We start from the raw sequence: 22,599 nt of genomic DNA, 5'->3' as shown, positions 1-22,599 counted from the left end.
CTACCGAGGCTCCCTCCTGATGCAGTAACACCAACTAATATTCAGATATAGAGAGTCAGGTCAACAAAATCATAAGCCCCAGCAACTACAGTCATTTTAATAGGTTTCTGACTTAAACTACCTTGAGTCACGTTCAAGCTTTATCAGAAAAGACAAGATACTTGTCTCTTTCATTTCTTTGCATCCCGAGACACACTCCTGGAATCATCTGATTTCCTTCAAAACAGAGGTCTCTAAAAATCAAAATAGCCCAAGATAGCTAAAATTTTGTGAGCCAATAGTGCTGAGTCACACTAATGTCTACGCCCACTTACAATTTGTTAAATGCCATGAGATGATAAAGAGAAACGTAGCACAGATTTTATAAAATAAATTTCCCAGAAATAAACCAGTTAAAAAACCCCAACATGCTACAGGGAAAGAAAGAGGGAGAAACAGAGACGGTGTGAGCAGCAACCAAGATTAGCAGATTATCATGATGTTTTTATATAACTAAAGTAACCTCTCAATTCTTCAATGTCTATTCCAACAGCTACCTTAAGATTGACATGGTTTTAGGTTGATGTTTTACTACATTTAAACAGATGTAAGATATATGAAGAGGTAACTAAAATGTAGTCTAAGGTAAAAATACAAAACTGGCCACATTTGATCCTGTAAAAAGTAAAGAGTAGTAATATTTCAGAGTGCAGCAGTTCCATTAAAATGAGGTGGCAGTGGGTGCAGGTCAGCTCTGCAGAGGGACCAGGCAGGCACAGGGCTGGGAGCCAGCGGTGCAGCCTCAACTCAAAAGCATTCCCAAGGGAAGGAAGGGGCAGGCTCTCACTTCCAGCTTTCTTCTCCACAGCTCATACCTGCCACGGAGTGACCTTACACTCAGCCAGCCAAATTCTAACTTTGCCAATTAAACTCCTACGGGGGGACCGCGCTCTGGGTCCTGACAACAACAGAAGAGGTCACTCACTAAGATGTTTGAGAATTAAATTATTCAGTATATTAAAGAACTCACAGATATTCCTCCTCCCCCCCCCTTTTTTTTTTCTGCTCTGAGTCTTCTTTATAACATTTGCAGTATGGACATATATAAGCAACTCAGTTATACTTGTTATCAATCACGAAACCTATTAACCTCCTCTTTTCCTTTTTTTTTTTTTTTTTTTTTTTTTTTTTTTTTTTTTTTTTTTTTTTTTTTTTTTTTTTTTTTTTTTTTTTTTTTGTCATGCTATTTTACTCCTAAAGCTTTTTCTGTGGTATAGAAGTTGCTTAACAATTTCCTTCTGTTTCAGACCAATACACTGGTGAGGCCCCACCTCAAGGGCTGGGTCCAGTTTTGGGCCCCCTACCATAAAGAAGACCTTGAGGTGCTGGAGCAGGTCCAGAGAAGAGCAACAAAGATGGTGAGGGGTCTGGAGAACAAGTCTCCTGAGGAGAGGCTGAGGGAGCTGGGGGTGTTCAGCCTGGAGAAGAGGAGGCTGAGGGGAGACCTTCTGGCTCTCTCCAACTCCCTGAAAGGAGGGTGTAGCCAGGGGGGGTCGGTCTCTTCTCCCAAGGAACAGGCCATGGGACAAGAGGAAACGGCCTCAAGTTGCGCCAGGGGAGGTTCAGGCTGGATATTAGGAAAAATCTTTTCACTGAAAGGGTTCTCAGCCATTGGAATGGGCTGCCCAGGGAGGTGGTTGAGGCACCATCCCTGGAGGTGTTCAAAAGACGGGTTGATGTAGTGCTGGGAGGTATGGGTTAGTGATGGTGTTGCTTTTTGTTTGTTGTGTGGGTGTTTATTTTTGTCAAAATTAGGTTGGCGGTTGGACAAGATGATCTTTAAGGTCCCTTCCAACCTAGAAGATTCTGTGATTCTGTGATCTAGTAGTTCAGTGGTCTTCACTGAAAACAAAACACACTTGGTGACTGCACTTACAGTTTCTACCTAAAGAAGGAATTTAGGTTTCTCTTTAAAAATAGACTCACATACACAATCATTTAATCTAGATAAAGTCCCACTAAAAAGATGATGTAATTAAGCATATATAGATTTTATTTACACACACAAATATGCATGCATGTGTGTGTGTATCATTTACACCAACACAAACGTAAATCTGAGTTCTGTTACTGGGTCCTGAACTGCAGCCTGAATGAATGTGCTCATGAATTAATGTCTCGTCCTCTGATGAGTTATTTGCTTACACCAAAAGATTATGCATAGTTTGATTCAAAGACAGGTATTTTTCCTAGACAGAAAAAAGTAGATAATGTACTTTGAAAAAAGTCTAAGATTTCATCATTCACGCTGGTGAATGTCCCCACACAAACACTGCCACAGCCAGTACTTGGCTGAATGAAGGTCTCCACAAGCCCTCAAATCAGTGTCCCACCACACTTTGTGAAAAACAGACCATGGATTAATGATGCTGTGTATGTAAAGGAATAAAAAATGTTGGGAGAATAACTATATTACCCATGTAGATTTAAGAAAAAAAAATATCAAATATTATACAAGCAATGAAAATAAATATCTAAATAGAAAATACGTGTAAGTTCATAAAGCAGTAGCAAATTCAAAGAATTTGAAATTCAAAGAAATTGAAAGAAAGGAAGTTATTACTGCAGCAAGGATTTTTTTCCCTTTGTTAAAAAGGGATTTTTTTCCCTTTGTTAAAAAGAAGATTATGCTCAGTTTTGAGAGACTTGTGTCTCTGTTATACAAAGCAAGCGAAAAGTGCAATCAGAAAACCTGAGAAATGTAAAATCACATGAAGTGCTATCATGCTCCTGTGAAGTTTAACATTAAATATGAAGCAAATTGCTCAAATGGAAAAAAATTAATCAGGGACTTAATGAAGAAAAACGTATGGCTGTTATGTCTGCTCAAGCAACGTATCACCACTGAACGTATTGGCAACCAGCTCTCTTAAAATGCTAACTGATTTTAAACAGATAACATTCATTTATAAATGAGCAGTTTTAGCATTACATCTAATATCCCTCTTGCTCACCACACAGCAAACAGTAATTAGAGCCCTCGTGAAACCGTGCTTCTAGAAATATCGCTTTGCTCCGCACAATTAATTCATTGCATCAGAAACTGAAGTAAATGCTTGTTCACAAAAGCAGCATTTCCAGTGGCCTCATCGCTAGGATCACTTGGGAGTTGTACAGACTCGGTACCTGCTAAAATTCAGCCTGATATTTATGATGTTTACTTCTTAGAGTATGGAAATTTGTCTACATTGGAGAAATCTGGAGGGAGGGTTGGCCACCCTAGTGCAGACATTGTGTACCAGCTGTGCCACACGTAATCACAGAGCAGATCACCAGTAAGGAGAACAAATTAAATCAAATGCAGTTTATGATGTCAGGGCATACAATGCATCACAAATGTCAAGGATGAGGTGATTTTCTCCAGCTCTGATACCACATATGTGAAAAAATCAGTAAACCCCAGCTGAGGCTGAAGAGAGGCAGAAAGTTTCACATCATATCACGGGCACTGAAAAAGTTGTTTTTCTTGTTTGTCCTTTAGAAAAGCCAGGACTAAATTAGTTTTTAGGTCCTTTTCTAAGATACTAGGACAGTCAGTACTGCTGTCAGGACTAGTTCAGACTCTCTACTGCAAGACATTGTAAGGAAGGGAACACCAGTTTCACCCAACAGCTCAACTACACTATTGGTAACCCTTCAGAGGTCTTCTTCACTACAATTTGTCTACAAATTCGCCTTGGGTATGACATAATGTCTGCAGAATTTAGGACATTTTATTCACAAAATTCCGACTTCCAAACACAAAGTCCATACACCTATTTCATCCCAGGAAGGACACTTTATTTTCCTGTACATTCTACAGGCAGCAGGTAACAAATGGGCATGTTGGGCATCCATACACCTATTTCATCCCAGGAAGGACAATTTATTTTCCTGTACATTCTATAGCCAGCAGGTAACAAATGGGCACGTTGGGTGAGCCCAGCTGGCAGGATCTTCCCTGTGCTTGTACAATGAGGTGGTGTTCAAAACTGAACAGGGACACAGCGCTCACCACGCTTTGTCAACTCAGAAATACCCAACAGGACACAGCCGAGGGAATTCTTTTGAACTGAATTTGAATTTAAACCATCTCTGGATGACCTACAGCTGTAGTAAAACATCAGGAATAGGTCTGAGGTGCCAACGCCTGTCTGTCATTCGAATGGCGACGGTCCTACAAATCACACTTTAGGCAATGAGCAGAAAACCACTGTTGAGTAAGGGCCTCCGTGTGGCTCCCACCAAGCCTTCAGGCTGGCAGGACCAAACTTACAGTTTAGAAATGTGTAAGCAGCTAATCACAGGAATTAATGCTTTGCAACACCTATGCATTATCTGAATTGATGCTGGATGTGATTAGAGATCCTATTCTATAAATAGCATAGCCCCTAACAAACAAAGCAGGAAAAGATTAATATAAATTTTACAAATATATTTTTCAGACTGAGGTAGTATAAAATAGAACAAAAGTGTTAAATAGATTTTTATACTAAAAGCCAATCTCTATCCATTGTAAAATAAATCCTCAAAAGTGAACCGACTGCCCAGTTTTATTTAACATATTCAACAGATCTTTGAATTGCATACCATAAAAAGTTTGCATTCAATTTTAAGACTAAAGACAAAGTGACTTATACTTTCACGTCATAACCCTGTAACCTTGAAGGAATCAGAAACACTTATTACAGGTGATAAAAACAGGATTTTTTAAAATAGGTTTGATTATGCAAGTCTGTTGGGTTATAAAGAGAGATGGAAAAGTGTATCTACTGCTCCATGCAACCGGTCTGTAATTATATGGGCAATACTGTATATGCAGGAATGCCTCCCCCCAAAAAGAAGTGAAATACATACCCCATTCAAACAACTGGGGACATGTGAGAAAAGAAAGGGAACAATTTCCCAGAGAGATAGATCTGTAAGGATCCTCAAAAAAGAGATATTTATCCATAGGCTTGTTTTAAGTATAAATTATTACAGTGTACCACACTGAACGCTTGCCAGTGTGTATATCTGGCTCACCTGCTGCTCCCTGGCAAGACTGAACCCTAGATTAAAGAAAACTCAAGTAAAATTAAGATATGATTAAGATGTAAAGCTGGCAACAACCCAAAAGGTGGGTGTTTCCTTACTTTAAAGGAACAGGAAAAAACATTTTAGGATTTTACTACTAATCTCATTTCTGCAACTGTTTATTTTGTTCTTTGAAAAACACTACTTAGGAAAAAACATTTTAGGATTTTACTACTAACCTCATTTCTGGAACTGTTTATTTTGTTTTTTGAAAAACACTAGTTTTCAGTTCTGAAAGCCAAACTCATCATTACTGCAGAAGCACTGCTATAGATGCACAGGGTTTCCACAATTTCCTGTCCTACTCAAATTTTCACCAAGAACAGGCCAGTAACACAGTGAAGCTTTGGGTTTGTCCTGGTTTGAGGTAAAACAGAACTAATTTTCTGTTCAGTAATTTTACTTTTTTAGCTGGGCCTCTTCTAATGAACTAAACTCTGAAATGAACAGCATATTGTTCAGAAACTGTTCACTCTCACAGTGGTAAGACCTGATTCTACCAAGGCAGGGTGTGCAGAGAGGCTCCTGCTCAGACTTATTGCTATAACCAAGGTCAGGGAAATTTGTTATTTGCCCCATTGGAGGGTCAGAAATGGAAAAGCGTAGAGGGGTCCCACCTGCAGGGAGGAGGGGACAGGAGAGGTGACCCAAACCTGACCAACAGGGTATTGCACCCCATCTGCCCCATGCTCAGTGTCAAAGCTGAGGGATCTAAGGGTCAGACTCTCTCTTCACTGAAAAAGTTGTTTTTCTTGTTTGTCCTTTAGAAAAGCCAGGACTAAATTAGTTTTTAGGTCCTTTTCTAAGATACTAGGACAGTCAGTACTGCTGTCAGGACTAGTTCAGACTCTCTACTGCAAGACATTGTAAGGAAGGGAACACCAGTTTCACCCAACAGCTCAACTACACTATTGGTAACCCTTCAGAGGTCTTCTTCACTACAATTTGTCTACAAATTCGCCTTGGGTATGACATAATGTCTGCAGAATTTAGGACATTTTATTCACAAAATTCCGACTTCCAAACACAAAGTCCATACACCTATTTCATCCCAGGAAGGACACTTTATTTTCCTGTACATTCTACAGGCAGCAGGTAACAAATGGGCATGTTGGGCAAGGATCTTCCCTGTGCTTGTACAATGAGGTGGTGTTCAAAACTGAACCTGGACACAGTGCTCACCATGCTTTGTCAACTCAGAAATACGCGACGGGACACAGCCGAGGGAATTCTTTTGAACTGAATTTGAATTTAAACCATCTCTGGATGACCTACAGCTGTAGTAAAACATCAGGAATAGGTCTGAGGTGCCAACGCCTGTCTGTCATTCGAATGGCGACGGTCCTACAAATCACACTTTAGGCAATGAGCAGAAAACCACTGTTGAGTAAGGGCCTCCGTGTGGCTCCCACCAAGCCTTCAGGCTGGCAGGACCAAACTTACAGTTTAGAAATGTGTAAGCAGCTAATCACAGGAATTAATGCTTTGCAACACCTATGCATTATCTGAATTGATGCTGGATGTGATTAGAGATCCTATTCTATAAATAGCATAGCCCCTAACAAACAAAGCAGGAAAAGATTAATATAAATTTTACAAATATATTTTTCAGACTGAGGTAGTATAAAATAGAACAAAAGTGTTAAATAGATTTTTATACTAAAAGCCAATCTCTATCCATTGTAAAATAAATCCTCAAAAGTGAACCGACTGCCCAGTTTTATTTAACATATTCAACAGATCTTTGAATTGCATACCATAAAAAGTTTGCATTCAATTTTAAGACTAAAGACAAAGTGACTTATACTTTCACGTCATAACCCTGTAACCTTGAAGGAATCAGAAACACTTATTACAGGTGATAAAAACAGGATTTTTTAAAATAGGTTTGATTATGCAAGTCTGTTGGGTTATAAAGAGAGATGGAAAAGTGTATCTACTGCTCCATGCAACCGGTCTGTAATTATATGGGCAATACTGTATATGCAGGAATGCCTCCCCCCAAAAAGAAGTGAAATACATACCCCATTCAAACAACTGGGGACATGTGAGAAAAGAAAGGGAACAATTTCCCAGAGAGATAGATCTGTAAGGATCCTCAAAAAAGAGATATTTATCCATAGGCTTGTTTTAAGTATAAATTATTACAGTGTACCACACTGAACGCTTGCCAGTGTGTATATCTGGCTCACCTGCTGCTCCCTGGCAAGAATGAACCCTAGATTAAAGAAAACTCAAGTAAAATTAAGATACTATTAAGATGTAAAGCTGGCAACAACCCAAAAGGTGGGTGTTTCCTTACTTGAAAGGAACAGGAAAAAACATTTTAGGATTTTACTACTAATCTCATTTCTGCAACTGTTTATTTTGTTCTTTGAAAAACACTACTTGTTTTCAGTTCTGAAAGCCAAACTCATCATTACTGCAGAAGCACTGCTATAGATGCACAGGGTTTCCACAATTTCCTGTCCTACTCAAATTTTCACCAAGAACAGGCCAGTAACACAGTGAAGCTTTGGGTTTGTCCTGGTTTGAGGTAAAACAGAACTAATTTTCTGTTCAGTAATTTTACTTTTTTAGCTGGTAAGACCAATGTTTGTACTTCATGGCAAGGCAGGGTGTGCAGAGAGGCTCCTGCTCAGACTTATTGCTGTAACAACCAAGGTCAGCTAATTTTGTTATTTGCCCCATTGGAGGGTCAGAAATGGAAAAGCGTAGAGGGGTCCCCCCTGCAGGGAGGAGGGGACAGGAGAGGTGACCCAAACCTGACCAACAGGGTATTCCACCCCATCTGCCCCATGCTCAGTGTCAAAGCTGAGGGATCTAAGGGTCAGCCTCTCTCTTCAGGGGCCGACGTCCGAGGAGGACCCTGTCTGTTCGTCTGCCTTTGATCCCCATCCCTGTGTTCCTGACTCCAGAGCTGGAACCCAGTTCCCATCCCTCACTGAGTCCAGTCGGGGACTTCCCCAGTGCCTGCTGGGGAGGGCAGCCTGGGAGCTTAATAGGGTTTTGTATATACTGCATACATTTTTATTTTATTTTATTTTATTTTATTTTATTTTATTTTATTTTATTTTATTCCCTTTTCTTCTTCTTCTTATTTCACTATTTATTTATATTTTCATTAAAGCAGTTTAGTTTTTTTCTAAACTCATGATTATTTTTTTATCCCCCTCTTCCTCTCCTCTCTTTTCCTTAGGGGGGGGAGGGAGGGGCCATCTGTCATTCTGGCTGGTCAATTTGGTCAAGACCACAACAGGGTTGTTCACAATGATCCACCCCTTCTGTTCTGAAATATTGCTGGCAGACAGCAAATAAGCTCCCTTTCCTCCCTGGCTCTGATGTTTTGCTTTGGAAAAGTAAGCAAAAATCCAACATGAACACCAACAGAAGAGGTGCACCTGCAGTTCTGCAGGTTGCATTTCTGCAGGTTTCTGCAGAAACACGTCATTCCAGACCAAACCACTGCCAGCAAACCTATCCCAGTCACAGGATGGGAAAACATCCTCTGACTCGCAATCCTCAAGGCGTAAATGCACCCGCAGTGATTGGAGAGCACTTCTGCTGCCTCACTCTGTGTTCTCAAAGAACAGGTCAGGTATTTCAGTGTGTCACAGTTATGTTTGCAGTAACGTGAAGAAAAAGGAGTCCGTTTCATTAGCAAAGTGAATACATGAATAGGAGTAATTAATGCAATTTCATCAAAGATGAAAGTGGTTAGATGTTAAATAGTGATTAAAGACACATCTGTGAGGGGGTATCATTTTGGAAGGAAAGCTGCATCGATGCCATTTTGAGTGTATATCCTGCACGTCACAAACATGAGTGAGAAAACTAGGAAAGAGCAAAGGCACACTGATGGCATTCAAGTGGAAGCCCTATTTTATCAGATTAAAAAGCTCAACTAGAAAGCTCACCTTCAAAGTGCTACTCTAACCAAGAAGCCAAAAGGCCCATCCCTCGTTAATTCCACAAGGAAGAAACTTGATGATAAACAAACCTCTGTGACACCAGCCTGATGATAAACAAACCTCTGTGACACCAGCCTGCTCACAGTCCTTGAAGGCACAGAAAAGCTGCTCCACGGAACAAAAAGCAAATACAACAACAGTCATCGGCTTCCTTACAATTTCCAAGGCTGTTTCCTCAACAAGGTACTTTAGGACTCTCAAGGAGTTCTGCCAACCTCACCACCTCTCTCTGCTGGATCCTCCCTCATCTCAGGCTTCAGATTATCCTCTTAAACCTGCAGCCTAGCAATATCCCAGATCTCAGTGGCTATCACACCTCAGAGGAAAGCTCTGCTGTTATTAATGCAGCTGTTGCTCTTCTCAAACTAACTGTGTTGGTTGGAGGCTCCTGCTGAACAATCCTTTTCTTCTCTCCATTCAGCACGAACACATGGCTCACTTCATGCCAGCTGGTGTTCAAATCTCTCCTGACATCAAAGTGCTCTCACATAGACCTATTAGTGCCTTCCAACTTAAAATAATTATACTCTATTAGCTAAAGAAACGTCCCGGAGGAGGATGGCGGTGCTGAAATCTTAACATCTTCTCTTTGATTGAATTCAAATAACACCCACTTAATGAAAGAAGCCCCCTAGCTAACCAAACCAAACCAACTCAAAACAAACAGACAAAACTATCGTCTATCCCAGGTATATTTCTATATATATATTTCTTTTCTTGTCCCAGGTATAAGGGTTTGGGGACCACAGGTCCAGCAAAGAGATAAAGTACCCACTTCTGAGAGAGCCTACCCAATCCAACCACTGGTTTGAGATCAGCATCTCATTTTCATGGCTGCCACACGGACACAGCAGAAAACTAAGAGGTCTGAGGACAATGTCAAAACAGGCCAAACATTAATTTCCACATCATGCAAACGATCTCTCAAACAACCCGTAATGTTCACAACAAACTACACAGGAAATTGAGATGAACTATGTTCAGAATATTCCAATTAATTTACTAATAAAAAGCTGAAATCAATTTTCACCATCACTGTTTTAGTTCTGGTATCAAAATGAACAGAAGATGTAGAACAGGTTTGTGCATTTATTTACTACATGTTAAACCCATCATCTTAATGGCAGCCTCCTTTGAACTGGCTAATTATGATGCAGCAAACTGAGGAGAGGTTTTATGGCACAGACTGCAATGGAGACCTGCATAGCTTTCCTGTGTCTCTACAGATAGTTCATTGGACTGATCTGGAATGCAAATACACACTTTACAACTAAAATGTAGTTGCTCTGTAATGTATTCTTATAGTCCAGCATCTACTAATGTTAATAATCAATGTCAGATGGGCTTAGCTCAGGACCAGCTACTGCTCTGAAAAGCAATGGGTCTTAATGCACCAACGTCAGCAAAGCTGTCATGGACTTCAGTCACATCAAGAGACTTTTATAAACCCAGGATAAGGTGTTTACACTGGGGGTTGAGGAAATACTGTTGGCCAGTAGAATAGAGAAGGGAAGAGACTACCTGAATACCAATTCTACACCCAGTCCTACCGCTTCCTCTGTTAAAGATGCAGTGTCTAAACAGCACCACGTCCAATCTTGCTTGGTCTTTACCCCTTTTTTTTCATCTGTGTTAGGCACTCCCTGCTTTTTGGGTTGGTTGGGGGTTTTTTTGGTGGGTTTTTTTAAGGGTTTTTTGGTTGGTTTTCTTGTTCATCCTTGTGCTACGTTCCTTTAAAAAGGCTGAGGAGAAGTGAGGTGCAGAGGGAGCCAAGCTCCCCCAGTGCAGGCAAAGGAACAAAACCTAGGAATCAGCAAGGACTGAAAAAGGTTTGCCATTGTCTCAGCAAGTTATTGTCTTGGCTGAAATCAAAGACCCATTAACAAGGTGAAGTGCAGTATGAGGTAAGATGCTTACAAATCCTCCGTATTTCTTTGCTGTTACTAAAAAGCTATGCATTCTGGTTTTTATTCTATCAAAACCTGGCTCTATGTTGTATTTAAAAGTATTTCAGTCATCTTTGAGAAACTCACTTCAATGAGAAGGCCTAGGCAGATCCCGTCAAAGCTCTGACTTCGGGGTGTCAGCACAGCACCCACCACCCAGCATCTCAAGGGCATTACGTACGCAGGTAATTAGAGTATCCATGTTCACCTTCTTCAGCATCAGGAAAAGCTGAAGCATCACAGGACACACAATATATACAAATCTTAATAATTCTGATGCTTTTATTGCAACATGTGAAGGCTAGCATTGCAAAATGACTTTAACACCTGTCAAACCATATGATCTCCTATATGTATTTTTCCTCAAGGCATGGGTCTGTGGGTGCAACAGAGAGCAGCCACCTCTCAAGTCTGACAGACCATTTCATGCCTCATTTCAAAGTCAATTTGTGTGCTTAAGGTGACTCCTTCTCCCAGCCCAGCTTCAGGCTGGACCAGCAGATGACCCTGAAGAGTAGTAGAAGATTCCCTTCAAAGCTGGAATCCCATAAAAACCTCTCTTGTGCCACCAGTATGCAGGCCTTGCTTGAAAATGTCATTTCATACCAGTTAGATAACGAAACAGAAATCAGACATTTTAATATCATCCTCTCCATACAGAGAGATGCCACTGTCACTGTACGTGCACAAGGGTCAGACAGCCTTTCAGTACTTAGTGGGGCCTACAAGAAAGATGGGGAAAAGCTTTTTAGCAGGGCCCGCTGCAACAGGATGAGGGGTAATGGTTTTAGACTAAAAGACAGGAGATTCAGACTAGATATAAGGCAGAAATTTTTTACAGGGAGGGTGGCAAAACACTGGAACAGGCATCCGGAGAGGTGGTGGATCCCCCATCCCTGGAAACATTCCAGGTCAGGTTGGACGAGGCCCTGAGCAACCTCATCTCGGTGATGTCCCTGCTCATGGCAGGGGAGGTTGGACGTGATGACTCCTAAAGGTTCCTTCCAACCCAAACTCTTCTATGACTTTATGAGTTTTGAGATCATTCTAGCCCACAATAAGCTCAAGCTAACAACTTACAGGATAAGAGGAGAGAAAAAAGGCCATTCTAAATTATACTTAACAATGACACATTGCAGTCTGAGAAACTCAGGAATATAAATTAATATTAAGCTTCTGAGCAAATATGCATCTTGACAAGAGCAACCATCATATAATTACATAAGCAAATGAAAAATATGTTCATATTCTAACTATTTGTAGGCAAGTTGATATCAGTTGTACTTTAGAAACAAATAATTAATTTACAAGCTAATTTGAGCAATATAGTCTGTCAAATTGAGCCTGAAGCTTGAAAACCCAAAAGTTCTGCAGGAAGAAGCTAGTCCTCTAATTTCCTGCATGACTGGAGACACAAAATTAAGACAAAGTATCATTTTATTAAGGCTCGGAAAACACGCTTTTAAAACCAAGGTGGCTTTTAATTCTTTAGCTTCCACAGCTTTTAGAAACAAACATTTGTTTAGAACATCTCAGTGACGAGGCTTAATGGGCTAAAAGCAATCTGTGTTAATGGTGTCGACTCTGGAAGGGAATGGATTTTTTTCTCTCAGTGCCTTTAGCTTGGAAATAGCTAATATCTCTTTCTCCAACTTAGTTTTAGTAGTAATTATAGGGACGAGATATCATCAGTCCAACTTAGATGTCACCTTATTTAAACTTAAGACTATCCACGTACTCTAAGGAGTTTTGGTGTTGTCCTGAATGAAACAATTGTTAAAAGGTTAAAACCATTCCTTCTCTAATTATGCATTTCATGCATTGCTAAACTCCTTAATAAAATGGAGTCGGTATTTTGTGGCTGACACATTATCATATGTCTGGAAAATTAGTGAGTATTCTAGTGACTAAAATGAAAAACTACCAGGCTGAAAACTCCCAATTTAAAACTCCTGTTAAAACAATAGTAATACCAGATAATGTACAACAGACGGTGCCAAAACAGTTTCCTAAGGTTTTTGAAGAACTAATCAAGCAAGCCTCCATTATGTCTTACATTTCCTCAATATAACACATTTCAATAAATATATATCTTTCAGAATGACCAATTATTTTGAACTGTTTTTTTTTTTTTTTAAATATTTTTAAAAAACCTCTCTAACTTTGTGAGCTATGTAGGTAGGTAAAACCATATTTCTCAGTGTAAAATCAGCATAGATATATGCCAACAGGTCCACAGAATGGTCTTGACATTTGACACGAAAGAAATGTTTTGTGAAAATTATTGCCTTTACTCAGGGTGGATTAAAAAAATCTCATTAAAAATGCAGAATACTGTATCACACATTTCAGTGCTACGTTCATATAGAGTTTCTTTACATTTATTTATATAGTACAAACTGAGAAAAATCACTCAATTCATGCCTGCACCTATGACTGGTTACAGTAAATCCCAACTCTGCTTTCGTTACTTTTACTTTTTCTGTCATTATTTTTAATACTACTTGGCCATCTTAATATTCTTTTAACTGCGCTATGTGTCCATACCAAAGGTACAGTTCTATTAAAATCAAAAATGCACCAAAAGCATCAACACAGACATACAAATATCGAGGCAATTCTTCCTCCAGAAGAGTTACACTTACACAAAAATGGCTACTACTTGGGGATTTCGATGATTCTTTCTATTGGAAGGGGAAAACGAAGTATCTAAACATTTTTTCACTTAGTTATTTTTCTGTTTCCTTGAACACAACTAATAATAAAACAAGAGGCACAGCTTTGTTATTTCCAAACATCTTTCCTGGGCAGCAACCCAACATAAAAATATTTTCCTGTCAACTATTTGTGCTTGTCTGGCTGTTTATGGCTCCTCGCTGCCCTTCTCAGGATTCTGCTAATTCTAAGTTAGCGTGCAACCACCTCAGGGGGGGTTTGTCTCCAGCAACTCCCAAATGCAGAGGTAAAAGCCCAGATGCTGGCCAGCTCGAGGAAGGACCTGTGTTGACACAAGGGTTTCCTTTGTTCCAATGTATTTTAAAATTAAATATTTTTTACATTAGTTTTTAAACCAAACAGCACTCCGTCTGACCTCTCCTCCTATACCTTTAAGACAACCCATTGTTTATCATACTTCTAGCAATTGACTTTAACAGCTCTTATTCACTTCTTTTCCTTCCCTCTAAACACAGCATGATAATTCACCGCAGACTGTGTTTACCTCGTTAGTCCCCAACTTTAAACAGCAAATACAAGCTCATACCTTCGGGTTTAGATGTGAAAACAGCAGATCGGTGTCTGATTTGCCATCTGCCTTGAGTACCCCTTATATCATTTCTTCAATTTATATACATTACAGAGCATCTGTCAGATCTGTCACCCAAATTATTCTGTGTCCACGTTGTACCCCCAAACACGTGAAACCACTGCTTGTGCAATCAAAGCGCGAGCCTTATTTGAGAAACACCACATAAAAGAAGATTGATTTTCATCTTGAAAATGTCAAACTTCTGCCTATAATGCTCAGCTACATTTTTCTGAAACAGCAAAGTTCAAAAAGAGCCATAGACCTGACAGATCTCCGACACATCATGATAGATGTGACAGGTCTACTACTTTACTGCCAGAAATGTCCTCCAACGGAATGAGGCAATCAATGAAGAATAATAAATCCATCCCAGAGCGTAGAACTATTTTTTGTACATGCAGAAGAAACAACACATCTTTTTATACCTCTGGAGGCTCCTATCTTAATACACTATTATACTATCTTTCTTTAGTATTATATAATAACAGTTACGTTGTAAAATCTTTATCTATTCTATCTGTTCAATAGGTCTCCATCTAAACTCCTAACGTGCATTTTATTATTATTAAGCGACAGGAGAAAAAAAATAGAATTAAAAGCTTTCCTGTTAAAAGAAAGCTTTTCTTACCTTTTTTTCTGGTCCCTCTGTCAGCCAGGACAATAAGAGCTGCTCCAAATGTATCTCAGGAATTACATCCCCATCCTCCTAGAAGACATTGTTATTGATTAATACCGCATCAAAATTTTACCTTGAGTGCACAGTGTGTGACTACATTTCACTTTCCTTTTTTGAAAATTCCCATATTTGAGATAAATTACAGCAAGTTTGGAAAAGTTAATTTAACATTCATAAATCAAAGCTTTCTAGAGAAAGAATTGGTTTGATTTATAACTAATGCCTTTGAATATATTCCACCACCTACCCTTCAAGTACCAGGCTTGACTTCAACAACAGAGGGAATATATTCCAAAATATGTATTTTCTGAAGTCATTTGACCACAACAGTAAGAAAACAAACACAGCTGTGTCAGCTCAGACACAGTGATTTAAAATACACTTATTTTAAGGTAACACCAGTACATTTAACATTTGCAGTAAGTAGGCTCAATACATCTAAAAACTGTTGCATGAACAGATTGATGGTTACTTGTGCTTGCGTACAATTTCAGAACTACATCCATGCATCACCACCATAATTCCATTTCTTCCAGTATTTTATACATTTGTAAGCACACAGACAATCATTTAGCTTTTCTTGGAGTGCAGTTCCAACCAAAAACCAGCAGTGTGCCAGGGCAGGAAGGTTATGGCACGCTTACACTCCTGCCTCCTCAAATGCAATGGTTGTAAGAAGCAAGGTTTGCTTTGCTCTTGCACAAATATTAAATAAATATGGTTTAGTGATGGTTTTTACCCAAGTTGGACTAGATGTCATTGTTGGCTACTGACACAATTTCATACTCATACTTTGCTAGAAGGGGGTGGCTCGCTGCTCCCGAATAGTCTCGTCCACAAGCGAAGGGGAATGTGAGATGTGAAATACAGAACATGAGAACAAAAAGCAGATTTCGTAATTGTCTGTGTGTGTGTGAATGCAAAGAAAGCTCTCTCAAAAAAAAAAGTTATCTTCTAATTTTGTGTGTGGCCTTACTGAAGGCCTGATCCCTTCTGGCTGGACAGGGCTTCACTCTCATGGCAAGAGGAACGTGTTCTCACTGATTGCCATGATCCTGTCATTCATTGTCAACATGAGAAAACTGAAGTACCACAAGATTATCATAAACTTTCAAAGAATTGTAAAATCACTCTAACCTGTGTCTCCTAGCTATTCCTAGCCAAGCAGAGTTTAAGTGAAAACGATACAGTATCTGAGGAAAAAAAAAAATTAGTAGGAGCTGCATATCACTGCTTTGTGACTGTTTCTCACAATTAATAATAATTTCACATTAAGTGCAGAGGGAGAAGACAAAGGGTAATACAAACACTGGTATTTCTCCTCAAGCTTGGTAATATTTTTTGTACAGTACTTTCTCTGAGATCAGCCAAATGCTCTGAAAATACCTGTCTGTGGAGGTAACATTTCATTTCAAAACCAATAACTAAAAACTTAAGATTTTGATACTTTTTTCCTAGGAGCTTAAATAACATTTGGAATGCATTTTAATTTTTAACAATAGTAAAATACTTTACATTAATATTATGTAGCTGCTTACTATGTATGCCTGAAGCTATTTTTGAATTTTTCATAACCAGCATAACAGTTCACCTAATCATCTCTAATTTTAATGTTATGTTAATTTCTGATACAAACATAATTTTTAAACAAATATTAAAGAGACAGAAATTCTAGAGTCAGTTCAACTCTTGCAGCATCCTGCTTTTTTATTTTTCTTGTCACCAATAATAGTGGTAAATCCAGGCTTTCCAAATTTAAACTGAAGTGCTCAACCCTATAAGTAAAATGACTATAATGCTCATCTCATGTAAGAAAAATAGATAAACCAGGTATTAATAATACAAGTCAGTTGAAACGTAATTATTTTTATCTTGGATTTCTTCTTATTCTTTGTCTTGCAGTCAAAACCAATAAAGAATCATATAGGCAGAATCATAGGGCAGAAACAATGAGGAGTTTGAACTCGGAATTGCCACCTTTGTTTCTTCAAAACAGCTGCATTTATTTACATTTTAGAATAATATGTTTTTCCACATATGGTAGCATCTCTGCACATTACAGGGGAAAAACTAACCCATCCACAACCTCCCCCAGGCTAACCCAGTCCCTGCCATGCTGCTGAGCACAACCCACGAGCTGCTGCTAAGGGGGTAAGACACAAACCAAAATGAAGATCGATGCAATAATGGCCACCAGCTGTGCTTAGTGTGGATTAGAAATAGCAAAAAAATCTAAGAGCAGAGCAAGCTGAGATTGTGATAACCCAGACTTCAAGACTCCTGGAAAGTTTCAACTTTTCTCACGTAGATGCCTGGGCACATGCTCTGAAACGTTAAGAAGCAGCGTTGTCCCCTCCACAGCTCATTCCATCTTTTATGATAAAGACAAACAACTTCTGGGTTGAAACAGAGCGACTCAAACGAGCTTGTGTCATTGCTCCTTGGTGGAGGTGTTAGAGGGCTGGGAGGGATTGCCCTCAAGAAACGTGAAGGAAATAAAACTGCAGGAAAATAACAAGTTTAACTGACGGGGGGATGTGTGCCTGGAGTCCACCACCATCCCAAGGCAGAGGCAGGGAAGTGACCTACGAACGGGGGCAAAATGTCAATTGCACATAATTATAATTGGAAAAATAGACCATGGAAGAAACTATATGAAAATACTCTGTAATACAAAATTACTAGTTTTGAATTACCATTCCAGTTCCAAAACCTACAAAAGCTCACCAGATCTAGCTTTCGGTAATAACATACTTTATCTTGATTAAGGCAATATTTTGTTAAAATCTTTATTATTAACACAACTTAGATCTTTAAACCTGCTCACTGTTCACAAATGTTCTTTACAGAATATAGAGTATTATCTGCAGAAGAAAAGGAGTAGGGCAGCCTCAGCTGAGGCATGGGCCTCCAGAGGTCAAAGAGAGAAAGTCAAATACCGAAGAAAAGGTGAAATGGTGCAGTTACCCTAAGGTAAGTGTACTTTTTCCACGTAGTTCTCAGTGTGACAGTAAGATGTGAAACAGCAACATAAAGTACACATTAAGTCATAGGAATGACCTTGCATTACAATTTAGTCAAGGCACAAGCCTCCTTTTCCCAACAGTCAGATCCCATTCCTGTGTGCTGCTACCCTGAGCTCTAGCCCTGGACCAGGGACCTGAACCACTGCTCTGCACTGGGGAGGCCACAACTGGAATCCTGTGTCCAGTTCTGGGCTCCCCAGTTCCAGAGAGACAGGGAACCACTGGAAAGAGTCCAGCGAAGGGCAACGAAGATGATTCAAGGGTTGGAGCATCTCCCTTATGAGGAAAGGCTGAGAGAGCTGGGACTCTTTAGTCTGGAGAAGAGAAGGCTGAGGGGAGACCTTATTAATGCCTACAAGTATCTCAAGGGAGGGTTGAAGGAGGAGGGAGCCAGACTCTTTTCAGTGGTTCCCAGTGAGAGGACGAGGGGCAACGGGCACAAGTTGGAACATAAGAGGTTCCACTCAAATATGAGGAAGAAATTTTTCACGGTGAGGGTGGCAGAGCCCTGGAAGAGGCTGCCCAGGGAGGGTGTGGAGTCCCCTTCTCTGGAGATTTTCAAGCCCCACCTGGATGCTCCTGAGTAACATGCTCTGACAAGCTCTGGGCAATCCTGCTTCAGCAGGGGAGTTGGACTAGATGATCTCTATGGTCCCTTCCAACTCTAAAAATTCAGTGAAATTCAGTGAAATTCAGTGGAGATATTGTTCCATATAAAGAATAAGTCTGACATCTGAAGAGAATGCAATCCCATAAATCCAATGTTGTTTTTTGCAGGCATCACCATCTATAACTAAGTTACCACAGCTTGTTGCGTAACATACTTTATCTTGATTAAGGCAATATTTTGTTAAAATCTTTATTATTAACACAACTTAGATCTTTAAACCTGCTCACTGTTCACAAATGTTCTTTACAGAATATAGAGTATTATCTGCAGAAGAAAAGGAGTAGGGCAGCCTCAGCTGAGGCATGGGCCTCCAGAGGTCAAAGAGAGAAAGTCAAATACCGAAGAAAAGGTGAAATGGTGCAGTTACCCTAAGGTAAGTGTACTTTTTCCACGTAGTTCTCAGTGTGACAGTAAGATGTGAAACAGCAACATAAAGTACACATTAAGTCATAGGAATGACCTTGCATTACAATTTAGTCAAGGCACAAGCCTCCTTTTCCCAACAGTCAGATCCCATTCCTGTGTGCTGCTACCCTGAGCTCTAGCCCTGGACCAGGGACCTGAACCACTGCTCTGCACTGGGGAGGCCACAACTGGAATCCTGTGTCCAGTTCTGGGCTCCCCAGTTCCAGAGAGACAGGGAACCACTGGAAAGAGTCCAGCGAAGGGAAACGAAGATGATTCAAGGGTTGGAGCATCTCCCTTATGAGGAGAGGCTGAGAGAGCTGGGACTCTTTAGTCTGGAGAAGAGAAGGCTGAGGGGAGACCTTATTAATGCCTACAAGTATCTCAAGGGAGGGTTGAAGGAGGAGGGAGCCAGACTCTTTTCAGTGGTTCCCAGTGAGAGGACGAGGGGCAACGGGCACAAGTTGGAACATAAGAGGTTCCACTCAAATATGAGGAAGAAATTTTTCACGGTGAGGGTGGCAGAGCCCTGGAAGAGGCTGCCCAGGGAGGGTGTGGAGTCCCCTTCTCTGGAGATTTTCAAGCCCCACCTGGATGCTCCTGAGTAACCTGCTCTGACAAGCTCTGGGCAATCCTGCTTCAGCAGGGGAGTTGGGCTAGATGATCTCTGTGGTCCCTTCCAACTCTAAAAATTCAGTGAAATTCAGTGAAATTCAGTGGAGATATTGTTCCATATAAAGAATAAGTCTGACATCTGAAGAGAATGCAATCCCATAAATCCAATGTTGTCTTTTGCAGGCATCGCCATCTACAACTAAGTTACCACAGCCTGTTGCATGCCAGATCCCTGGTTTATGGCTTCATTGCTCTTCTCCGGGTACCTGTCAGTTCATCCTTGCAGCTGCACAAGACACAGGAGCAGCAGGATCCTGCTCCTCGATGGGTCTCAAATCCCACACCTCAGCCCTGCTCGCCTACGAACAGTTGCTTCAGGCTCTCTCTGTAACACTCTTTGCTCTCTGGTTTTGCTGAGCAGCAGTTCCCTGGGAGAAAGGAGAGCCTATCTTTGGACAGCTAAGAAACACAGATCTCTGATGCATTATTTTTCATGTGTTCAGAAAAGTGCAAATACCCTGGCTTACACATGCCTATTTTTAACCATTACTGTGTAACAGGAACATGAGCTACTATCTTCCAGCCACCTGATGATCTCCTGAACGTATTTCTGCATATAAATAAGCTGTAGCAATTTAATTACAAAGCCAAAGCAACAGAAAACAAACTTGTTCTTCAGTATCTGATTTCATGCACTAATAGAGACAACACAGTATCATTCCCCCACATTCCAGCTGAGTAATTTTTCTTTGATATCTTCTTTTAAACATCAGAGAGTCAATGACCAAAATGTGTTCACAGCAGCAGGAGAAATGCTTTGGCCCTGCTAGTTGTCTTCCAAGGATCAGTGAATACCTTGAGTTTGTACAACAGAGTACAGCCCTCCCCTCTACCAAAATTAATACAGTTTTGGGTTGCCCAGATACCATCATCATAATGAGAGAATCAGTTACAAGTAACAGTTAAATCTCTGTGATATTACTCTCTTTGAAATGCTGCATTCTCAGCTGATCTGACATGTTTTATTTTCTATGTATTCTGACTTAAAGTTTAAAAAAAAAAAAAAACTAACCAAAAGTGAATCTAAAGGACATGCTAGCTTTTTTATTTTTTGGCTTTCCTCATAGAGTCACAGAATCATAAAATATCCTGGGTTGCAAGGGACCCACAAGGATCATTGAGTCCCAATCCTGACCCCACACAGGGCAACCTAAAAGTTAAATCAGCATCTTGACTTAACTCCTCTCACCACATTTTGCCTATTGTGATTCTAAATGCTGTTAAGATTCAGCTCTTAAAAAAAATATCCAACAACCCCAGCAGAATTGACACTCTGACCTTCAGCTCAAATTTGTTTGCAACAGACATGGCTGTGTTTTGATAAATTATATTTAAAAAAACCCACAAAACAACACCTGCACAGCTGTTCTTTAAAACAAATGAAAAGGTGAAAGTCGTCCATTCTGCTCAATATACATAATGAGATTCAAAACAAAACCTAAAATGACTTCTCTTTCAAATGTTTTAAGAAAGGGGGTTCTTCCCCAGTGACAAACCCTCCTCTACACCCCCAACAACACTACACTGACAAACACTAAATTGGTTCTAATCAGTATCAGAACAGATGCCTCCATTTCATTATGTGGTTTGCCAAAAAGTGGAAAGCGAAAAATAGTTTCAAACTAAAAGCAAAAGTTTTCTTAGGCAAACAAGACCCAAAGAAGTTTAGCATAATTTTGAGTTGTAGTTAATTTTAGCTGCAAAATAAAATGAACATTTTCTTCTAAAGCCTTCTGAGAACTTACACTGCAGGAACTGCAGGGAACCTCGGGATCATCTTCCTTTCCTTTAGTCCTCGCCATTGTTTAGCAATGTAAAGTCACTTAAGTTAGTATTTAAAAAATAAACTAATCACCAGATCAATTCAATACCATAAATATTGAAACTTTTTTCCCGATGAGATTAAAATATTGGCTATTCTAAGTCAACCATGTTCTGGAGAGAAGTATATTTGTTTATAGCTACAAACAAAAACATTAGTGCCTTGTAGGAAATAAAATAGTATAGTAATTAAAAACAGTACTCTCCCCAGACCAATGTCACTTTACAGAGAAAATTTTTTCACTGCACTAGGTTAGAAAAATTAAAAAAAAAAGAGAAAACCTTTTACATCATTTTAGCACAGCTTATGTGTTTTCCCCTTCCCCAAGAAAGATAATCTATTGCTTGGATAGAAGGAACAAATCTCAGTAGAGCAAGGGCAGTGACTGAACAGATGTCTCTCTCCAAAACTCCATGAATATACCTAGCCACACATGAAATAACCAGCTCTTAAGGCAGTAAATAACATTCATCCCTTCACTGGGTTTGAAATACAGAACACTAAGTAATTCAACCCCCAAACAGTAATTACAGAATGTTGAAAGCAGGACCTGCCAACCCTGAGGATGCAAAGATGACCCTGGGGTGCTGGTGCTTCCACTTGCCACACTGCAAACTGGAGAACCACCACCTACTTTAAATAAAGATGCATGTCCCTGCTGCATGGTGGCTTTATAAATCATTTCCAGCATCCTGAGCTGAAAATGGTTGGGAGCCAAGACAATTTCCAAGAGCATACTGCAATCACCTGAGGAAATTGTTCCAGTTCCCGCTTGCCTTGCTCAGGCAAGGATTAATTCTGTTGCTCCTAGCATGTCAAAATCACCTGGAAGAGGGATTCCCAAACTGCATGAGGCAGTACAGTCTGAGACAAGTAAGCACTAGGTCTCCATTCCACACAGCCCACCACAAGGTCACCAGCTGGCACAACAAACCCTGGCAGCTCCCACCTGCAGACCCTGACACTGAGCAATGCCCTGCTCTGCAGCTGATAAACACCAGGGACTG

The 22,599-nt window shown here is 40.1% G+C and overlaps 1 long non-coding RNA gene across 1 annotated transcript in view; it reads right to left on the bottom strand.

Moving 5' to 3' along the window:
- LOC106890386 overlaps positions 1-22,599 on the bottom strand; it is a 409,392-nt gene that overhangs the window by 307,690 nt on the left and 79,103 nt on the right. The window contains exon 2 of the long non-coding RNA XR_001412513.1: positions 14,947-15,024. This is a non-coding gene — a long non-coding RNA (uncharacterized LOC106890386). The remainder of the gene's footprint in view (positions 1-14,946; positions 15,025-22,599) is intronic.

The sequence above is a fragment of the Calidris pugnax genome, unplaced genomic scaffold (genome assembly GCF_001431845.1).
Source record: "Calidris pugnax isolate Ruff unplaced genomic scaffold, ASM143184v1 scaffold136, whole genome shotgun sequence".
NCBI classification, from domain to species: domain Eukaryota; kingdom Metazoa; phylum Chordata; class Aves; order Charadriiformes; family Scolopacidae; genus Calidris; species Calidris pugnax.
The sequence above is the reverse complement of the archived record's forward strand: the minus strand, read 5'-3'. Positions and strand labels throughout refer to the sequence as shown.